Source organism: Panthera onca, chromosome C1 (genome assembly GCF_046562875.1).
Source record: "Panthera onca isolate mPanOnc1 chromosome C1, mPanOnc1 haplotype 2, whole genome shotgun sequence".
In the NCBI taxonomy this organism is placed as follows: Eukaryota; Metazoa; Chordata; class Mammalia; order Carnivora; family Felidae; genus Panthera; species Panthera onca.
Window position 1 is genome coordinate 213,019,534 of NC_138346.1, and position 22,493 is coordinate 213,042,026.

A 22,493-nucleotide genomic window follows, 5' to 3' on the forward strand; every position below is an offset into this window, starting at 1 on the left:
TTTCCCATTGCTCCCCTCTCTTCCATTGCCGGTGTGGGTTTCGACTGGAGGACGGCTTCCTTCATGGCAGCAAATGGACTTCACACTTCCAGCTACGCCTCCCTGCACACCAGGAGGGAGATGTCCGCCCGGAATTCCAGCGAACGTCTTTGGCTGACTGGCCAGAGGGGTAACACGAATAGATGGGCTCAGACCTGGTTTGTTCGCAACCAAGCACCATGGTCAGGGGTGTGGGATGACCTTGTAGCAAGGGGGTTGGGGCGGGGTGGGGCTGGCCTCAGGCAAGCAGGGTGTTTTGGGGGTTTGTACAGGTGCTGAGCTCAGATGGAGCCCTGTGTGGTCCAGGCACTCTCCCTTCCCTGCTCTCCCTTCTGCTTCCTTTCCTCTCTCCTCCTTTCTCCCTCCTCTCCTCCCTTCTCTCTCCCTTTTATCCCCTTCCCACAGCCTTTCCTTCCCGGTGGCCGCAGGCTACAGCCCTGCCTTGGCCAGCTGCCCAGTCACCTACTGGGAGACGCCGATGTGTCCATACTGTCTCTGCTCAGCATGACTGTGCCCTCTTCTTCTGCTGGCAGAGCCCCTTCCTTTGGGAGAACGTCCCCCTGGCCACTCCATTTGGCTGTGGGGAGCTCTTCATCACCGGACCCCTTTCTGCTTAGTGAGAGCCCATGAGATCCTGGCTGGGCCAGTCAGATTTCCTCTCTAGGGTTTTGCATTCTCTCCTTCCCCTAAAGCCCGTGTCAGCTGGAGCCTTGCTCTCCCCTGTTATGTGGAGGGAGCTGTGTGCAGGAGAGAGAAAGAGAGAGAGAGAGAGAGAGAGAGAGAGAGAGAGAGAGAGATCCATGAGCCCATGAGGTTGAAGGACATTGTTTAGCCCCTGGATCCAGCTGTGTCTGAAGCCAGCTCTACCATACCTGGACTTTTTAGGTACTGGAGCTGCTAAGTACCATTTCCCCGCAAACTAGCTTGGGTTGGGCTTTGGTTCCTTGTGACTAAAGGCCCCTGACAGGCATACCAGTTTTCATTCCTGTATTAATTTCACCAGTGTGTATTCACCACTTCCTTCAGGCTGGGGATGCTGAAGGATGAGTATTATGACTAACCCTATCTCATAGGTGGGGAACGGAAGCATAGGGAATTTCAGCAATTTCCCCAAGGTCAATCACTTAGTCATGGTGGAGCTGGGATTTGAACCCCGGCTCTGCCAGTGTCTAATCAGCCAGCTCCGGACTGGAGCTGCTGTGAAGCCATCCATCTGAGGCCTGCCGCTAGGAAGTGACGGGGCTGGGATTTTCTCATGGCAGCAATTTCCACGTGCAGGTCAGAGCCTTGGGCTGGGGTCCGATCTTTCCTGAGAGCTGGCAAAGCCTCCCAGGCCGCCGAGGCGACAAGCGCTGATGGTAAAGGCCCAGCAGCTGGGCCCGGGCCTCCCTCCCCTGCATTCAGAGCAGGGACCCTGCTGATTTTCCAGAAGCAGCGTGGGTCATGCAGAGGGTTCAGGAGAAGTGGCCTTGCCCTGTGTGTGACTGACCTCAAACGGCGGCCGTTGGGGTAGCAGGGGCGATGGCAGAATGCGGAGCGGCTGATGCCAAGGAAGCCAGTGGGGCTCTGGCTGGAGGCAAAGTTGTAGGTCTGGTCTTGGTGGCAGGTCTTGGTGGTGGTGCCCCGTCACCCCAAGCTCTCCGGGGCCCTGGGCTCTCTGCTCTGATGAGAGGGGTGGGAGGCTAATCTTAGCGTCAACCCTCTGTCCCTCTTGATAAGAGCTGTGCCTTGTAACAGGGGTCTTCTAGAGACAAGGCCTTACCCCAGAGATGAAGACGGGTAGAGCTAGAATAACTGATTCACCTTCCTAAGGGGTGCCTGTCAGGGCCGTGAAGACCCCAGAGAAGCTGGAAGCTGGGCAGTTCTCCTGGGGAGGGGGGAGCCACCCCCATGCTGCTGCACCCCCCCCCCCCCCCCCCCGCCGTCCACCAGGTCAGGCTTCTTTCCTGAAACACTCAGGATGAAGTCGCCACTCCCTCCGGGAGGCCTTGCTGGTCTGTCCTGCTGTCCCCCAACCTGGACTGGCTGCAGTCACCATTGTCAAGGATTTCACACATTCAGTGACAGCTGATTACATTCAATTTAGACTCGGTCAAGCACTGTTGCTTACTTCTCCTTAATTTATTTAAACTGCTTTATCTCCCCCCCCCACCCCCGATTTCAACCCCTACCACCCCCTCTGCTCTGGTTCCACCATTTGGTTGCGTACCGCAAACACCTTGGGGTCCCTCGTACGTACCTGGTCCTGAGCTGCTTGGGCATGGAAGGCTCCAGGCTAGACAATCACGTGGTCGGCTTGAAGAAAACCTATCCCTGTGGAAGCTCGGTGCTCAGTGTGCCCTGCACTGGGGGGTGGGGCGGGGCGAGGCCGGGGAGAAAACTGGCTGAATGTCTCCAAGGATCACATGGGTCAGAGTGGGTTAGGTTGTGCCGTGGTAATAATGGCCCCAACCTGTCAGTGGTTTACAACAACAAAGGGTGTGTTTCTCACTCGCTAAACATCCATCGTGGGCTCGCTGGGGCTTTGCTCTCGTGTCATCTCACTCCAGAGCCCAGGTTGGTGAAGCAGCCACCCTCTTGAATGTACTGAACACCTTGGCACCGAGTTCTGGAAGGTTCTCCACTTCAGGGTACACCCCATTGGCCTGAGCTGGTCGTGTGGCCCCGCCCCACACCTGGAGGCCTGGAAGAGAAGGGCTGGGACCATGTGGGCAGAAGTACTAATGACCAACCCTAAGCACCTAGAACCTAAGGAATAGCCTGCCACTCCCTGGACCCCAGTCTTCCTCATCTTGCTGGATAGTGGCATCTCCACCCATGGTGGCATGCTCAGGCCCAAACCTAGGAGTTGCTCCATCCCCCTTTCTCTCCTCACCAGTCAGCCCACTGGAGGTATGAGTAGTGGGACCTTCCCATTGCCATGGCTGGTCTTGCTTACTCTCCAGAGCAGCCAAAAGGATCTTGTCTCCTTTTGGGGTTTCAAAAACACATATAATTCCTATAACATAAAAACCACCATTTAAAAGTGTATACTTCAGTGGTTTTAGTATAGTCGCTATGTGGTGCAAACCATTACGACTAATTCCAGAACATTCCATCCCCCAGAAAGAAATCCTGTAACCGATTAGCAGTCAATCCCTATTCTCCCTTCCCCTAGCCCTGGACAGCCACGGATCTGCTTTCCGTCTCTATTGATTTGCCTATTCTGGGTATTTCACATCATTGGAATCCTACAACAGGTAGCCTTTTGTGCCTGATTTCTTTCCTCTAGAATGGGTTCAGAGTTGTAGCCTGATTGAGTTTTCCATTCCCGTTTATGGCTAAGTAATATCCCATCGTGTGGGGAGGCTACGTGCTGTTAATCAAAAGATTCTACCCCACTGCTGCCCACAGGTCTCTAACAGCTTCTGCTTGGGGGTCAAGGTGAAGGCCACAAGGACCCAGGGCTTTGAGGGTCAGGCCCCACTGTGCTCATCTGACGCTCCTACTCATAATCCACTGTGTTCCAGCTGCACTGGCCTCCTTGCCTACCCTTGAACTGGCCACATTCATCCCAGCCCCATGACATTCATGATGGCTGATAACCTCTGCGTAGAAAGTTCTCACCCTGAATCCTGTTTTCATCTGTTTGTTGTTATTTTTTTTCCCTCTACAAACAGATACAACAGGAGAGAAAACAATGATCCTCCCCTCTATCCATCACCCAGATCTAGTGATTATTAATTCATGACCAATCAGTCTTGTTTTATTTATAGCCCTACTTTGTGTGTGTGTGTGTGTGTGTGTGTGTGTGTGTGAAGGTTTTTGTGAAGCAGAACTCAGGCATATTGTCATTTAATCTGTAGATATTTTAGCATTATCTCTAAAAGATAAAAAGACTCTTTACCAGAACCTAACCCCAATGCTATTATCACACAAGAAATAAACTCTATTTCCTTAATATCATCCAACATCAAATATCTGTGCATATTTCCCCCGTTGCCCCCCCCCCCTTTTCTTTTGGCAATGTTTTAAATTTATTTTTATTGAGTTTTTACTTGGAACATTGTGAGTTCCTACCTGTCTCCAGGTTCTTTTTTTTCTTTTTAAGTTTATTTATTTTTGAGAGAGAAAGAGAGCAAGCAGGGAGGGGCAGAGAGAGAGGGAGAGGGAGAAAATCCCAAGAAGGCTCTGCACTGCCAGCACAGAGCCCGACTTGGTGCTTGGCCATGAACCATGAGACCATGGCCTGGGCAGAAATCAAGATTCAGATGCTTAACCCACTGAGCCACCCAGGCACCCCTCCAGATTCTTTTTTCCAAAAGTAATCTCTACATCCAGTGTGGGGCTTGAATTTAAGAGATTAAGAATCACATGCTCTAACACCTACTGACCCAGTGCGACACCCCATGTGGCTCCTTTTTTTTTTTTTTTTTTTTTTTTTTTAGAGTAGTTGCATGACCAGCACAGGGCTGAAGGCTGAACTCGTGACGCTGAGATCAAGACCTGAGCTGATATTAAGAGTTGGAGCACTGGGTGTTGTATGGAAACCAATCTGACAATAAATTATATTAAAAAAAAAAAAAGAGACCAACTGAACCATTCAGGCACCACCGAGGTGGCTTTTCAAAATATTTATTTATTTATTTATTTATAGCACATGCACACCTGTGCATGAGCAGGGGAGAGAGAGAGAGAGAGAGAGAGAGAGAGAGAGAGAGAGAAGAATCCTAAGCAGGCTCCACACCTAGGGCAGAGACTGATTTGGAGTTTGATCCCACAGTTAGGAAACTGTGCTGTGTATACATTAGAGTTTCCTGCTGTCTGGAGTTTGCAGATTGCATCTTTTATGGTGCCATTGAACATGTTCCCTTGTCCACTGTCCCTGCAAAGTGGCAGTTCCATCTAGAAGCTTGATCAGAGTCAGGCGAGGTATTTTTGCAAGAGTCCATATATGGTCATCCTGAATGCTTTCATCGGGAGGCACACAGTGGGAGGCATGTTTTGTCTCTTTTTGTGAGTTACATTGCCCCTGAGGGTCACTGCATACATGCATGAACGTACTGGGTGGTGTCACAGTGGTATTCTAGCCCAGCAGTCTTCAACTGGGGTGACTTTGCTCTGAAGGGACATTTATCAATGACTGGAGACATGATTGGTTGTCACGACTGGAGAGATGTTACTGGCATCTGCTGGGTAGAGGTCAGGGATCCTAACCATTCTATAATGCACAGGACAGCCTTCTCAGCTGTTACCCAGCCTGGCCATCCATATTTCCAAAGCTGAGAATTCCTAGCCTTTTCTTTGTGGAGATTGAATCAGTGGGCCAGTTCTTCAATTTTCTGCAATAAAGGTATGTGTCCACACAGGCTGTGGCCTCATGGGGCATGGAGGGGACTTTCCACCTGTTGACTTTGGGTTTGTTGGGGCCAGAGAGAGGGGTATTAGCAGACCTGATAGGAGCAAAGTCTTGAACTGTATCTTTTCTGTGCTTATTTACTGTTATTTATTTACTTTTTAAAATGTGTATTTGGAGAGAGAGAGAGAGAGCGTGAGTGTACAAGCAGAGGGGCAGAGACAGAAGGAGAGAGAGAGAGAGAGAGAGAATCCCAAGCAGGCTCCACGCTGTCCGCACAGAGTCCAACATGGGGCTCGATCCCATGAACGGGGAGATCATGACCTGAGTCGAAATCAAGAGTCCAACGCTTAACCGACTGAACCCTCCAGGCACCCCTGCTTATTGCCTTTGAAATGTAAGCATGCACACATCCACACACACACACAGACACACAATTTCTTAGATAAATAGCAACATATTATACACACCTTGCCACCTCCACTTTCCACTCAACAGTATGGCCTTGCGGATAGTCACGGTGTAGGGGCATTTGGAGCTCCTCCCCCTTCCTTCCTACAGGGGCCGGGCTCATCCAGCCACACCCCTACTGATGTTATCCGGGCTGTTTTGGGTCTGGCTTTTACAAACAGAGCTGCAGTGAATAGCTTGTGCAGACATATTTTTGCCAGTGCATTTTTGTTACTGCAGATATTTTCTTGGCTACTTTCTTCTTCTCCTTTGGGATTCTGCTCAAATAAATGTCACCTCCTCAGAGTAGTCGTCCTTGATCAGCCCTATCCCCCAGTCACTACTGAATCTATCCATTACACTGTATTGTTTCCTCTGTCTTGCCCTGGTGATGAATGTATTGTCCCCTCCCCCACAGCGGAAGCTCCCACAGGCCAGGGACTTTTTCTTATTCTCCCCCATAGACGCAAAGCTCAGTATCTGGTAGAGGGATTGACGGGTTCCCAGGATGTGGGACTGCCAGTCTTTAAAACCAGGACAGTCTGTGGGCACTGGGAAGATCCAGTTACCCTACCCGTCATAAAGTAGGTGCTCATTAAATATTTATTGCATGAATGCTGAAAAACCTGGTGGTAGATGTGTGTTGTCTAACCTATATAACATCTAATGAAACGTATTTTGATTAGATAACTTTTTAAAATTTTTTTTAATGTTTTTATTTATTTTTGAGACAGAGAAAGACAAAGCATGAGCAGGGGAGGGTCACAGAGAGACACAGAATCCAAAGCAGGCTCCAGGCTCTGAGCTGTCAGCACACAGCCCGACGCGGGGCTCGAACTCACAAACCGCGAGATCATGACCTGAGCCTAAGCCGGACGCTTAACCGACTGAGCCACCCAGGCGCCCCTAGATAACTTTTACAAACTCGAGTATTTCATATGAAAATCTGGGTCCTGTTTTCCGAAAAAAAGCAGACGATCTCCCGTCACGGGGCCTTACACTCCCGCATGGCAGCTGTCAACTGGAGTAGAATTTTGGCCTTCTGTGTAGATGGGGCCGACGCCCCACAGCACCCAGTGCTCACATGACACTCAGCTGCTGACCCGCTCAGCCCTGGCAGGTGTTTGGGGTTTTGTGGCCTCATGGCCTAGCAGTTGGAGGCATCAACTTTTGAACCAGACAGATTTGGATTCAGGCCGGGACTGGGATGCCTACTAGTTCTGCAACCTCGGCTGGTCCTCCCCCCGCTCCCCCGCTCTCTGGGCCTCAGTTTCCTCCACTCTGCCTCCTTCTACCCTCCTCAGGGTTGAGGAGTTTCTAGACACTCCTGTTCCAACATGAAGGTCTTTCCAGGTGGGGAATCAGAGAGCTGAGCCCTGGAGAGCCTAGTGCTTCTTGAAACTTCCTCCTGTGCCCTAGAGGGGGCACTGAGCTCAGTGCTGGCTCAGCCAAGGCCGGGTGCTGTGTAAGGAAGACCTGGTGTGCTCCAGGCTAGTAGCAGGGGCAGGACCCCCAGTGTGGAGGTTACCATGACGATCACCCCATAAGGTGGGTGTGGGGGTGCAGGGACTGGAGACCAGAGGAGGAAAGGAGAGGAGTCTCGGGCGAAAGGTTCTCTGGCAGAGGAGGGAGTGCTGAGCTGATGGCAGGGGGCGGGTATTTCCCTTCTGGCTCTGATCCCTCTTAAAATGCAAATCCCTTGGGAGGGTCAGGTGCTGTCAATGCCTCTTTCAGTTATGAAAAATGGAAGATGTGAGGCCCTGACAGCCTGAAATCAGTGGACTCAGGCTCCCTCTCTCCTCAGTTCCCATCCTCATACCCTGTGACCATGTGGGCTCTTCAGTTCAAGGCAAGACTCGGGGGTGTGGCTCCCCGGTCGCCGTCCATCTGGGACAGCCTCTGCCCCCACTGACGGGCCTAAAAGATGCACCATTCTGTGCTCCAGGCTTCCCCTAGGGATCCCCTCCTCCTTTCCCACATGAGCTATCTCCTCTTCCAGGAAGTCTTCCAGGAATGCTGCCTCCACAGTCCTGGAGAGGTACCCACTGTGCTTCCTGAGCCTGTATTCCTTCCCTCAGAACTTGGCCCATCCTCTGTGACTGCTGCACTTACTTGTTTCTCTAGTAGTGTTGTGAATCCCAAAGGCACAGGGACTGTGGTCTGCCTCGTTTGCCTGCGTATAGCGGATGTGAATAACAGTGTGCGAATGGTTGAAGATGTGGTTCCCTACTACAGTTTAGCTGGGGCTGCTGTGAAGGTAAGAGGGGAGAGGGAGTGATTGAGGGAGAAATCAGAGGAGAGGGGTATCTGTAGCTTGGATAGGGGCTCGTCTGCCAAAGCCCACGCCTCGGCAGCCTTGCAAAGTCATCTCCGGTTTGCTGTCCTTACAACTCATGACCAGTGTGGGCAGGGATGTTCCCTATTGGGGTAGTGGTGGGGTAAGCAGCTGAGATCCCCCCACCCCCCGGCCCCGACAAGGTTTGGGCCTCGGATTCCTCCATGGAGGCTGGGCTCAGGGAGTGGTGCTGGGCTGGAGGAAGGGGAGGGAGCCCGTGTGTGTATATGTGTGTTTATAGTTGGAGCTACTGGTCCCACCTGTCATGACTTATTCAGGACCCGATCGCAGATTGCCTCACGGGCGGACAAGTCAGGGGTGTACCTTCCTCTCCTCTCCCGCTGGCCATGTCCCAGTTTCTTGCCTTTTGTCCCACACCTACTTAACTAGGGGTAGAGGGCACTGGCCATTTGGCATCCTCCAGCCTGCCAGCAGAGGAACAGGGCAGACTGGATCACCTTGACCCAGGAAAGATGCCTGGAGGTGGGGTTGGGGACTTCCCTTCAGCAAGGGCCCTATGCTGGGGACTTGTCCCTGAGGTCTAACGCAGATCATATATGCTGCACATACAAATGCTTCCCCAGTGACCTTGCCCTTGACCAGGCGGTTAGGTCCATGGCTGTGTGGCCCTGCCCTGTGCAGACCTGCAGCTATCAGCCGTCAGCTGTGTGGGGAGATATGGCAGGCTTTTCCGCTTCCTTTTCCCCCTTTCTCTCCACCGAATTGAAAAAGAGTGGTCATAAATGTGGCAGGTTCATTAACTAGAAAATACACTCCAAACCACACAAATGAAATTCAACCGACTGGCAAAATAACATTTTTTATTGCTTTGCTCTTCATGGGTGAGAGGGAGGTCTTTGTCTCTGTCTTTGTGTGGTTCTGAGCATCTTCATAGTGGCTCTGGCAGCCCCTGTTGGGGCTTGGTCTTGTTCTGACCAAGCGTAGTTCTAAAATGTCGCTCCTGGTGTGGGTCAGCCCTGCAGGATTCGCCTATGGCTGGCAAGGCCCCCGGGGAACAGGGCGGGGGTGAAGCTGGGGCCCAGGGAGGCTCAGTTCTTTTTTTTTCTCAAGGTCACACTAGCTTTTTGGGCCTATGAACTTTTAAGGATCCTGCAAAAATATCTGAGGCCTTAAAATATTTATTGGCTGCAAAATGGGAAAAGAAAACGGTGAAATCGAAATTAATAAATGTTAAATGTCTACAAAATGTAACGTTAGGTCAACTGCATTAATTACTACATTAGGCATTCATAAAAGTGTCATTACTCGTAAAAGCAATTTGTCAGCTACATTTTCTCACTTGGTAAGAAATCCCGGGTAAGGAAGAGAATGGACGAGAAGGAAGGCATAGCCAACTGCCCGTTAAGTCAGTGCCTGGTAGCCAAACAATTCCAAGAACAAAATTATAAAAATCCTGTAAAAAGATTGTTGGCAAAAATGTCATATTTATTATGAGCTGTTGGTGCACTTTGCTCTGATAGAGGGGAGGACTTTAAAAGTCCTCTTGTCTTGGGCCTGGCCTAGGTCTGGGGCCTGCCCTTGGTGTCTGAGAAGCCTCAGCCAGGGCCTTCCCAGCACTTGCACGGCCGGTAACCCTTCACCACAGCTGAGGGAGGCACTTTAGCAGAGATAGGAAGGAGCCTGCCCAGGCCCCTCTTACCCCTCTGATTCTGTTGCCAGAGTCGCTTTGCAGGGCTGGTTGCCATGTCCCCATTAGGAAAAGCCCCCCGGAGTCTGGGAGCACAGCTGGAAGCCACAGCCTGGGTAGTTTGGGGATTAAAGCCACAGGCTCAACTGTGGAGAAGCCTGAGGGTTGGGTCTGGCTCGGCCCTGGCTGGGCAGAGATGTTGCAGAACTGGCCCATGAAAGACACCTAAAGACCATATCTGGTCCAGCATCAGATCTTAGCTGTCTCTGCCACAAGGAGCTGTGTGACCTTGAGTGAGATGCTTTCCCTCTCTGGGCCTCAGTCCTTCACTTGACAGTTGAGGGTACTGACCCATCCCTTTGAAGTATGAGAGCAAGAAGAGGTCTGTTAATGTAATCTCCCCGCTTTGCAATGGAAAAGGTGGAGGCTCAGAGAAGGGAAGGGAGCTGTCCAAGGTCCCAAGGGGGGATAGGTCGGAGGCAAGGCCAGAACTCCCTTCTGATTCCCACTGTGCTATCACCCTTCTTGCTTTTGTCTCCGCTTCCTCCGCTATAGGGTCCTCCTGCAGGGCAGACCAAGGGACCCAGCCCCTGTGGGGACCCAGGTATCCAAGGGCCTCAGGCCACTGAAAGCAGGTGACCAAGTCATTTCCCCCAGAGGCTCTCATCCCTTCCCCTCCCCACCCTTGAGAAAGTACTGGACTTGGAGCCAGAAAGCTGGGCTGTAGGCCCTCTCTCCTTGTGTAATGGATGTACAGCCTTGGGCAAGCGCTCAACCAGGTTCTCAGGTTTTGAAATCTATATGAAGAAGCAGAGACAAGCTCTGCTCACCCCGGGGAGGGTAGGTGGGTGGTGGTGACAGCAGCTACCAGCAGCCATTTCCCTGGGCCCAGACCTCCTCTGGAAGAGGCACCCCCTGCCCACCCAGGAGAGATGTCATGAAATCTATGATTTGTCACACAGAAACTGCTCCATCTGGAGAGAGAGAGAGCCAGAGCCCATGCCTTTCAGAGCTCCGTTGGAGAACCTGAAGTGTCCAGAGTCTCCCAATGTGGCCAGGAACCTCCTGATTGGGGTCTTTCCTGGAATGAGGTCCTGGCTCCCTGGAGGAGGGGGTTGCCAAGGGGTGGGGCCTGGGCTGGGCACCTGGGCACACCTTTTCTGGACGGGGGCTTGTAGTGAGCAGCAACGTGTTTCCAGCCTTTGGTCAGCTGACTCTGGAGAATGTTCTGGGTAACACTGAACACAGGCTCCCTTGAAGCCAAACAATCTGGGAGGAAATAAAATTGGGGATAATATCTTGGGGAAACCTATGGTCCTTTTTCCTCCACCTCTGCCTCATTCTAAAAGGGATTCACAGATGAAATCATAATGAATATTGATATTTCTCAAGCACATGTTACGTGCCAGGCACCATACTGAGCATTTTACATGCATTATCTTATTTAACCCTTGCTGTAGCCCTATGGGAGTAGGTGCTGTTTATTATCCCCATTTTATGGACGGGGAGGCTGAGATTCCTGTGACTGGCCTAAGGCCACACAGCTAGGATGTAGCAGTTCAGGGATTTGGAGGTGAATCAGGGCCCTAGAGCCCCAGCCCTTAACTTCTAGGTCATGCTGCCCTTCCTGACACGTTGGTGCCAATGCCCTGGGAACTGAGGCTCTTACTGGGACCCTTGGGATGGCCACCCTCCCCTTCTGTGTCTCCTGACTCCCTGGAACTGGGCCTGACTGGCACAGAGGGGCTCCAGCTGCCCTCCCCTTGGCTCTTTTCTGCAAGAGGGTCAACGTCCCAAGACCCTTGACACCCGGCCCAGTGTGCTCCCCAATTCAGCGCTCACCAGCAAGGAGCCAGGGACAAAGAGGAATTAGGAGCCGGAAGACTGTGGCTTGAAGCCAAGTGGGGGTGCTCCAGGAGGGGGCCGTGAGGTTAATGAAAAATCTGTCCCTGCACACGTTGGCAGCAATAGCACTGTGATGATCTCTCCGCCTGAGGCCCTCTGGACCTGCCCCACTGACTCGATTCAGTGCGATCGATTGGCAGGGGCTCTGTAAGAGCTGAGGGTCAGGAGAATTGATGTCCAAGGGCCTGGTGGGGCCGTTCCTGTGGAGCAGAGTGAAGAGAATGGCTGGAACGGGGGCCTCAGTTGTGGTCCGGATGACATTTCCGACCCCTGCCTGCAGAAGGGAAGGGGATGCTGTCCTAAAAGATCACATGATGGGGGTCCTGCCTTTGTGGCTTCCTCTCCATCCCTGGTGCATGGACCACCAGGCCGCGTTTCCCAGGGCACAGACCCTGCTGCCTCACTGGCCCGTCTGACCAGCTCCTCTCTCTAGGTTTCTCTGTCGACTGCTCAGAACCTTCTGTGGCTTCCAGCTACCTCTTGTGCTCATCTCCCCATCCATTCTCACGCTTCATGCCCTTCTCAGAGCGCTTATCCAGATCCCAGTCTCTAAGTCCGAACACTTTCCTGAATTCCAGACCCACAGATCCTCCTGCCCATTGGGCATCCCCATCTGGACAACCCCATGCCCCTCAGACTCAACAAAGCCAAGCAGGACCTGCCATCCTCCTTCTGCACCCGCCCCCCTCCACACCTGCTTTCTCTGCTCCAAGTCTCCCCATTCCAGTCAATGGCAGAGACACACACTTGATCAACACACAGGCAAACATGACTGTTTCAGACGATGTTCCGTGAGATGCAGGGAGCAAGTGGGGTAACACAGTGGGAGTGACTGGGAGTGGGGCGGGGTGTGTTTGGTGGTCAAGGGCAGCCTCTCAGAGAAAACACATTTGATATGAGAGGCCAATGATAAGGCAGAGTTGGTTTCGCAAGGATCAGTAGAGTTTTCTGAAATAGCCAGTGCAAAGGCCCTGTGGTGGAAACAATGAGGCTGGTATGCTTGGGAAGCAACAGGAAAGCTTGTGCAGGGATGCGTACATGGAAATGTGCGGGATGAAGTCAGAGAAGTCAGCAGGCAAAGAGTTTGAATTTTTTTTTTCTGGTATGAGAGCCACTGAAGGCTTTTAAGCAAGGGAGAGGTGGTCACGTCTAATTTATATATTAAAAAAATTTTTTTTTTTTACTCTTGAAAGAGAGAGATAGAACATGAGTGGGGGAGGGGCAGAGAGCAAGGGAAACACAGTCTGAAGCAGGCTCCAGGCTCTGATCTGTCAGCACAGAGCCCAACACGGGGCTAGAACTCACGATCTGTGAGATCATGACCTGAAGTTGGTTGCCCACCTGACTGAGCCACCCAGGCACCCCACATCTGATTTATATTTTTAAAAGATCCCTCTGGCTGTTAAGCGGGCAGGGATGCTGGAAGCAGTAGGGAGTTGACTTGGAAAAGGAATTTAGGGACAGGGATGTATGAGGAAGCATATTTTGGGATAGGTTTTGGAGACAGAGCCAATAGGACTTGCCAGTTGGGTGCAGGGAGTGGGCACACAGTGGGATCCAGGATGATGCCTGGGCTTGTGGCCCAAGTGACTGAGGTGGAGCCCTGTGCCTTTGGGTTCCAACAGGAGTAGAGGGAGACTGGGATTTCTGTATATATTGCTGAGCACTTATTGCATGTGTAGCTCTGTTTTAGGTGCTGGAAATACAGTCGTAAGACAGCACTTGTGCCCTCTGGGAATGCTGACTTCAGTGGCTGAGGTGGCCATAACCAATGAATATGTAATGTGATGAGGAACAGTGACAAGAACTAGGAAAAATTTAAGTGAGATAAGGAGATAAAGAGCACTGGGGATGTTCTTTAATTTTTGTTTTTAATGTTTATTTATTTTTGAGACAGAGCATGAGCAGGGGACGGGTAGAGAGAGGGAGACAGAATCCTTAGCAGGCTCCAGGCTCTGAGCTGTCAGCACAGAGCCCGACGTGGAGCTCGAGCCCATGAACCATGAGATCATGACCTGAGCTGAAGTCGAACGCTTAACTGACTGAGCCACAGGTGCCCCCTGGGGATGTTCTTTAGAAGGGTGGTTGGGGGAGGGCTCTAAGGAGAGGACCTTTGAATAGAGACCTGAGGGAATGAGAGGTAAGCTGTCTGTATATCTTGGGGGAAGAGCATGCAGTCAGGAAGAACAGCATGTGCAAAGGCCCTGAGGTCATAACACAGATGTCCTTGTGCTGGCGCACTTCAGAACAGACACACTGGGGGCTAATGAGAGTAGGTGAGCATTTTCCTGTTTCTCACACTCATGAAAATTCACTAGCAGGAACATTTCTTTTTCCTTTCCAATAATTTCTAGGTTTAAGAAGGAGCCACTGGGTAGAGAGGTCAAAGCTTCTTTTGGGAAAGAAAAAAGGAGAGTCCCACCCTCTCTGGTGCAGGACCCTCACCCCCCCCCCCCCAAGTGTTTGCTCTGGAATCCCTTCCTATCACTGGGGGCAGGGGTGTGAATTAAGTTCAGTGACACAAATTATCTTAATGATAACGGTGTGTAATGACCTAATGGCTTCATAGGGCTATTTTCTATGGTCACAGAAGTCGCCTCAATGCTGCACTGCCCAAGAGCACCGGAACACCCACACCCCAGAGAGCTTTCACCCTGATTTAGCCCCACAACACTCCCACTTAAGGTGGGTGGGCCAGCACCCCCAATTTAACACTATCGACCTCAGGGGATGAAGACAGACCTCCAGTTGGAGCTTCCAAACTCCTTCCTACTATGGGTTTTCCCCCTTCCCCAGCAACCTCCAGGTGCTTTGGGGAAACTGAGGTCACTGTCCTCAGTTTGTACATGTGTAGCATCTGGGGAAGGGGGATGGGAGCAGGGCCTCCCCACTTCCCAGATGAAAACACCATTTCGTCTCTTGGTGACTCTGACTCTTTAAAAATGCTGTTCAAACTCATGTCTTTCTTTCCCCCTGGCCACGTCTTTCCAGGAGCCTCTGCCCTTGGCTGTCGGTCTGCAGCTGGCTTCCCCTCCAGCCCTGCCCTTCCTATCTCTGCGTCAGAAATCCAGCAGGCTGGACATGAGTCCCTGGAGTCCCTGGGTTGGGAGAGATAGTTGTTCCAAGTGATGAAATTCACAATGGGGGACAGAGCCCACCTCTTCTTTAGACTCATTAAGCCAACAACAGCAGCAGCAACAGCAGAAATAATAATAAAGCACTCGTTGCATGCTGAACACTTTTCATACATAGCCTCACGACTGACTGTCGTCATCCCCATTTTGCAGAGGTAAAAACTGAGGCTTGGAGAGGTTGAGAGCCTTGCCCAAGGTCGCACTCTCAGTAAGAGGCAGAGGAGGGATTTGAACCCTCACCTGGCTGACTGCGCTGCTCTCTGCCTGTACCTGAGCTCCCAGCCCTGTCACTCATCAGGGGGCCTTGACGGCTGCCTCTCCTAGGCCCCATCTGGATGTGCTGTTCCTTACAGGGGTCTCTGGTGCTGGTTTTCCCATGGCAGGTGGGCTGGCCTCTCCCTTGAGCTGGGCAGTAAGCAGCTTTGGCATGTGGAGACAAGGCGAGCGCCGAGAGGCATGGGTGGGATGCCATGGCATCCATCACATGGGTATAGTCACAAGGAGTAGGGGGGAGGATCAGGAGGGTTTCTGGGGGTGAAAAGCTTCAGGAAAAGCTTCAGAAAGGCAAGAGTCATCTTCCAAATGGAAGGGATCACAGTTAAAACTGAGTATGAATACCCACCCACCCCGGCCCCAACTCCTACAGCACACATCATGACCAAGGTTTAGTGCATCCATCTGGCTGCCACTTCTGGCAAAATGAAGTGAGGCTTTGCTTGATTTCCAAGTGAGAGATTGTTTCCTGGGTCAGGAAGCTAATCCTGCTGTGTGGGAGATGTGAGTGTTGCCAGTGACCCCCGAAAGGGCTGTAGATCTAGGGTGTCTCCCAGTCCTCCTAGTTGGAAGCCTACTCTCCCAACATCCCCCCAGAGCTCCTGCCTACCCTGTCCCTTCTCCCAGCTTTTAGTGTCCCCAAGCCATGGATGCTGGAGCCACTGACAGAGCGAGGAAATCAGGTTGAGCAGCACTGGGGGAAAAAAATGAGAGGAGGAAGATCTGGGGACATTAAGTTTCAGGGGCTTGGAAAGCATCCAGTTGTAGACAGATTACAAAGTAGGCAGCTAGAAGATACTCAATAGATTCTCCATTAATTTGGGGGAAAAATGGAAGAACTTTGTAAAGCATCTCCACTTTATTTTTAAAAGTTTATTTATTTTTTTGAGAAAGAGAGAGAGAGACCATGAGCCGGAGAAGGGCAGAGACGGGGAGAAAAGGAGAATCCCAAGGAGGCTCCACATTTTCAGCGCTGAGCCTAATGCAGGGCTCGAACTCACAAACCGTGAGGTCAAAATCAAGAATCGGGTGCTTAACTGACTGAGCCACCAGGTGCCCCAAAGCATCTCCACTTTTGTGAATAGTAATGGTAATAATCAGAATAAAAACAATGGCTGCCATTCATCCAGCACTAGGCACCACCCACTTGTAGTAAGTAATTTGTGAACATTTTTCTTATTGAATCCTCTCGCCCCAGAGAAGCCATAGGTAGGCACACGGAGGGCCTCCCCAGGTGCTTGTCCTACGTCATTTCCTTGGAAGTCATGAGGGCGCAGTGAGGATGTGGGAGGGTGGCCAGTGCCACTGCTGAGCCTGGTTCTTCCCGTCAGAGCCTTGTTTCTCTAACAACCCTCAGAGTTACCTGGTTGTGTCTGTTTTGCCTCGTGAACTGTGAGCCCCAGGACAAAGACTGCTTTTCTCTCACTCCTATCTTTACTGCTCACATGGGGGATTGCTGAATACATGAATAAGGAAACCCAACGGTCAGTTTCTCTAGGACAGGCTCCTTCAGACCTGGGAGTGGTGTTTCCCCTGGGACATCTAGGTTCAAGTTGACCCCACATTAAATGTAGAGGGAGGGCCCCAAGAACCCTGGCCTACAGCTTTCTGATAACTCCTTCTCCTTCTTTTGAAAGTCAGTAATATGCTGATTATAAACTGCTGTGTAACAAACTGTCCCCAAACTTAGGAGCTGTTTTAGTCAGTGTTCTCCAGGAAAACGGAACCAATAGGACATTATTTCTCTCTCTCCCTCTAAATATAGATAGATAGATATAGATATAGATATAGATATATACATATGAAGATTTTTTTTATAGGAATTGGCTCATGTGATTGTGGAGACTGAGAAGTCCCACCATCTGCTGCCTGCAAGCTGGAGAGATAGGAAAAGCAGGTGGTGTCATTCAGTTGAGTCCAAAGGCCTGAGGACTAGGGTAGCTGATGGTATAAGGTCTGAGTCCAAAGGCCCAAGAATTGTGGGGGTTGGGGGGGGCAATGGTGTAAGCGCCAGTCAGAGACTGAAGGCCAAGAACCAGGAGCACCAATGTCTGAGGCAGGAGACAGTGGATGCCCTTGCTCAAGCAAAGAGAGGAAATTTGCCCTTCCTCTGCCTTTCTGTTCTATTCCTACCCTAGATGGATTGGATGATGCCCACCATGTCTGAGAGGTGATCTTTTTTACTCAGTCTACTGATTCAAACGCTAATGTCTTCTGGAAACACCCTCACAGACAACCTAGGATTAATATCTCACTGGCTATTTTGTCATCCCTTAGCCCAGTCAAATTGACACACAATATTAACCACCATGTCCATCCCTTGTCAACCTGACACCCACACCCATCTCCATAAACTGTACTTAATCTCCAAATAAGGACAATCACAAGGTCATAATTCTACCTAACACGATTGACTAGGCTGCATATGAGCAAAACACGCTAACTCCTCCGGCAGAAGAAGAGGTAAAGTCCTTGAGTGATGTGTACTCTTCTTGATATGCCACAACTTAAATAGTGTGATATAAAATCAGCAATATGTGAAAACTGACGTTAAGTCAGTACATTTATGTTATATGACCAGGGAATAAGAGAGGAAAGAAAAGAGAGATATTTGCTTCATACATGTATATATATACACACAAACATAGTCATAACAATAAGGAGGAAATACTGATGGTAATTACGGTCCTCATTTCTGTAACTGGTCATTTGGTCATAGCTGGTATTTATAACTATCTTCTTCTGTTATACATGCTGTATTCCCTCTGCCTTCAGCAACACCTCAGCTAGTCATGGTCTTTTATGTGGTGGGGTGACCCAAACCTTCATTCCTAAAGGGTCTGGGTCATTCATAGTCCTGCCAGAATTAAGTTGTTACAGTTTTCCATTGACTCAATTTTTTTAAATGTTTTTATTTGTTTTTGAGACAGAGAGAGACAGAGCATGAGCAGGGGAGGGGCAGAGAGAGAGACACAGAATCTGAAGCAGGCTCCAGGCTCTGAGCTGTCAGCACAGAGCCCGACGTGGGGCTCGAACCCACAGACTGTGAGATCATGACCTGAGCTGAAGTCAGACGCCCAACCGACTGCACCACCGAGGCGCCCCTAGTTTTCCATTGACTTTAATCACAGGGCATGGTAACACTAAGAGATGCCCTAAGAGATCTCCTGTATTCCAGGCATACTCTTCCATATTCCTTTGGGGAGTAAGAGCTCAATTTCCCCTTGGAAGTCAGGATCAATCACCCCAGCCAGGACTGTGATTCCCTTCTTTGCCTGTTGACTCAGAGGCCTGAAGTTCCCAAAGTCACTGGGTGGCAGTCTTAGCTTCCAGTTCAATGGAATCATTGTGTCTCCCGGTAGATGCATTTGTCCCTCTGGAACTAAGACCTCTAGTCCAATTAGAGCATAAAGTTTCTGGAACAGGAAGCAAAAATTTTGCTAGTGAGTCACTAAGGTTAATAGCGAGTGGTGCCGCTCTAATTTCTACCCTTGATTTTTGGACTGTGAATCCTGTCTATTGGAGAAACAACACCGTATATTGGAGCATATATAGCCTTCTGGAGAACCTTGCCCCAGCCCTACAAAGTATTACCACCTAGTCGACACTGTAATTGAGTCTTCCAAGGGCTATTCCACTGTTCTATCAAGTCAGCTGCCTTAGGATGGCAGGGAGCATGATAAGACCAATGAATTCCATGATCATGAGCTCATTGCCACACTTCTTTTGTTGTAAGTTAATTCCTTGATCAGAAGTAGTGTTGTGTGGAATACTGTGACAGTAGGTAAGGTACTCTCTAAATCCACGGATGGTAGTTTTGGTAGAAGTGTTACATGGAGGGGAGGTAAGTCTATATCCAGAATAAGTGTCTATTCCAGTAAGGACAAAAAGCTGCCCCATCCGTGATGGAAGTGATCCAGTGTAACCAACCTGCCATCAGTAGCTGGCTGATCCCCTTGGGAAATGGTGCCCTACTGGGGGCTCTGTGTTGGTCTCTGATGATGGTGAATTGGGCACTCAGCAGTGGCCATAGCCAAGTTGGCCTTGGTAAGTGGAAGTCATGTTGCCGAGCCCAGAAACAACTTCCATCCATGCCACCATGGCCATTTTGTTCATGAGCCCATTGGGCAATGACAAAGTTGTCTAAGGAGAGAGGCTGACTGGTATTCATAGAAGGTGTTCTCCTAGCCACTTGGTCATTAAAATCATCCTCTGCTGAGATTACCTTTTGGTAAGCATTCATGTACAACACAAATATCTTCACATTTTTTTGCCCATTCAGAGAGGACTATCCACATACCTCTTCCTCAAATTTCTTTGTCACCAATTTTTATTTTATTTTATTTTATTTTATTTTATTTTATTTTATTGTTTGTTTGTTTTTGAGAGACAGAGAGTGAATGTGAGCATGCGTGGGAGGAAGGGGAGAGAGAGAAGGAAAGAGAGAGAGAGAATCTTAAGCAGGCTCTATGCCCAGCATGGACAGGGGGCTCAATCTCACAACTGTGAGACCATGACCTGAGATGAAATCAAGAGTCTGATGCTTAACTGACAGAGCCACCCAGCTCCCCCTGTTTTCACTTTTTTTTTTAATGTTTTTTAACGTTTATTTATTTTTGAGACAGAGAGAGACACAGCATGAATGGGGGAGGGGCAGAGAGAGAGGGAGACACAGAATCGGAAGCAAGCTCCAGGCTCTGAGCCATCAGCCCAGAGCCCGACGCGGGGCTCGAACTCGTGGACCGCGAGATCGTGACCTGAGCTGAAGTCGGACGCTCAACCGACTGAGCCACCCAGGCGCCCCAGTTTTCACTTTTTAAAATATTTTATTTTTAAGTAATCTCTTTACTCCATGGGAGGCTCAAACTCACAGTGCCAAGATCAAGAGTCACATACTCCTCCAACTGAGCCAGCCGGGCATCCTTCTCACCAGTTTTTAAGCCATGTTCATTCCAACCATCCAGCTAAACCATTGGCCACAGCTCATGAACCAGTATATGTGTGTATGGTCACACATCTGGCCATTTTTTCTTCCAAGAAAAGTGGACAACAAGATGCCATGGCCAAAATTTTGCCGTTTTGTCTTCCCACTTTGGGAGATTTTGCTTCACCATGTCCTTCGGGGATGTCCCAGGGAGGGGCGGTCGTGCTGCGGCTGTCCACTCTGAGTATTACCTGCATGTTGCACACAACCATCTGTAAACCAGGCCTATGTCTCCTCTTCCTCTGTCAACCCATCATAGGGAGCTCCCCATGAGACCATAGATGCAGGCTGGGTGAGAGAAAGTGGTGTAGCAAGTGGGGACCTGGGCATCTGGGCCATTTCTTCATGCAATTTGCCTATGCCTTCAGGGCCTGCTTGGTCCTGATCTTGTATATACCACTTCCATTTGATGATGGAGTGTTTGTGCACCCCCAGCTTCGTGGCTGGGTGGCTCACATCACTCCCAGAAATAATCTTTGCCAGTTTTCCGGGTACCCCCTTAGCCCAATTGACACACCAAATTAACCCATCACAATAACTGGAAACAAAAATTTATTATTAACTCTCACATTGCTGTGGGTTGACTAGACTCAGCTGGGTGGACCTCTCTTGGGGACTTTCATGTGGTTACAGCCCCGTGGTGTACAGGTTGGCAGGGCTGGATTCTTCATGCACACACCTGGTGCCTTATTTGAGATGCTAGAATACCAATCTCTCCCTCTACATGCAGCCTCTCCATGTAGCTAGCTTGGGCCTCCTCACAGCATGGAGGGTAGTTGGACTTCTTACATGGTGGCTGGTTTTCCCTGGAATGAGTGTTCTAAGAGTCTTAGGTAGAAGCTGCAAGGTTTCTTGTGACTTGGCCTTGAATGTCACACAGCATCACTTCCATCATGTTCTGTTGGCCCACGGCAAGTCACAGTCCAGCTTCGATTCGAAGGGAGGCACCACATAAGGGTGTGGATGTTAGGAGGTGTGGTTACTGGGGGTCATCTCTGGTCATACTGGGGACCAGCTATTATGGGGGGGAGAAGAGATGTGGTGAAGTAGGCAGGTCAGAAGACCTTGGTCTTCGCTCTACTGGTCACCCTTGGACAAGTCTCTGGACCTTTCTGGGACTCAGCTTCCCACAGTATAAATGACAGAAGCAGGCTAGATGATCTGGAAGTTTCCCCTGGTACCAAAAGACCTGGGCTTGCGTCCCTCAAAGCTCAAGGCTGGCCCCCCACTCCAGGCTGGGTCTCTGGTGGAGTGGGTGGGTCAGTTGCTCCCCTCCAACTCCCTTGACCCCCAGCTAGGCTCCCAGACATGAGAACTGGGAACAGCTGGAGATTTAAGTCCTCGGCTTGAGGAAAAAAAAAAAATCACCCTCCCTAGCCATCTCTGGGCACATTACTCACAAGTTCATTACTGTTTAATTTAATCACCAAATGTCATCCGAATGCCATTTATTTTGCCTTCTCACCAGAGATTTACCTATTTATTTTACATTTCAAATGAATTGCTCATTATTCTGTCATTTGGGGTTTTATTTTGTAATTCATTTGGCAAGTTCTGACAAGTTGAAAACGATGCTGTATTGAACACGGTACCTTCCGGGCCCCCTCTCAGGGGTCCCTCCCCTCAAAGCCCCCCACCCCGTGCCTAGCATCTCCCCTCAGGAGGCCAGCCCAGGACTCTCCACCTTTCTGACGGGAGAGAGACACAACATTCTGGACTTTCCTCCTCAGGTCCAAACCCTCTGTCCATGACACTCAGATGCATGCCAAGGACTGAGCTCTCCTGTCTGTGCCTCAGGTAGGTCACCTGTCTGTGCCCCTGCCCAAGCTGTGGTCCCCAGCCATGGCCCTTGCCACCTGAGTCATTTATTGTGGTGCTTGAAGCTACAAATCCAAGTACCTGCAGCACAAGAAGTTAGAAGATGAGCTCCCCAGAAGCCTGGACATCTGCAGCAAGGGGACTCCGCAGGCCACCGGCTTTGAAGTGATGGTAGCAGGGAAGTTGTTTCACTCCAAGAAGGGAGGTGATGGGTACACGGACATGGAGAGTAAGTTCCTGAAGTTGGTGGCTGCGATCAGAGCCGCCTTGGCTCAAGGCTAATGTGTCCTGAAGGCAGAGTCCAATGACCTTGGTCCAGCCCCTCACGACAGACACATCAAGATAGGAAGGACTGAAATGTCTTGTAGATGCCTGATCTTTCTTTGATGTCCCTGTGGTCACCAGGTGGGGCAGAGACTGACGCCCGTGGTCCTTGCCTGTGTGTGTGTGTGCATGTGTCCCTGGGAGTGTAGCCCTGCGTCCTGTCCTCCCTCTCCCTGCTTTTCTCGTCCCTCTCCCTGCATCCCCTATCCCTCTGGCTTCTCTCTGGCTCCCGGCTTCCTTCTCAGGGG

General features: G+C 50.5%; 1 pseudogene; it reads left to right on the forward strand.

Annotated features, from left to right (window-relative positions):
- The first annotated feature begins 21,942 nt into the window (after positions 1-21,942).
- On the forward strand, positions 21,943-22,274 carry LOC132671300 (selenoprotein W pseudogene; annotated as a pseudogene).
- The last annotated feature ends 219 nt before the right edge of the window (positions 22,275-22,493 follow it).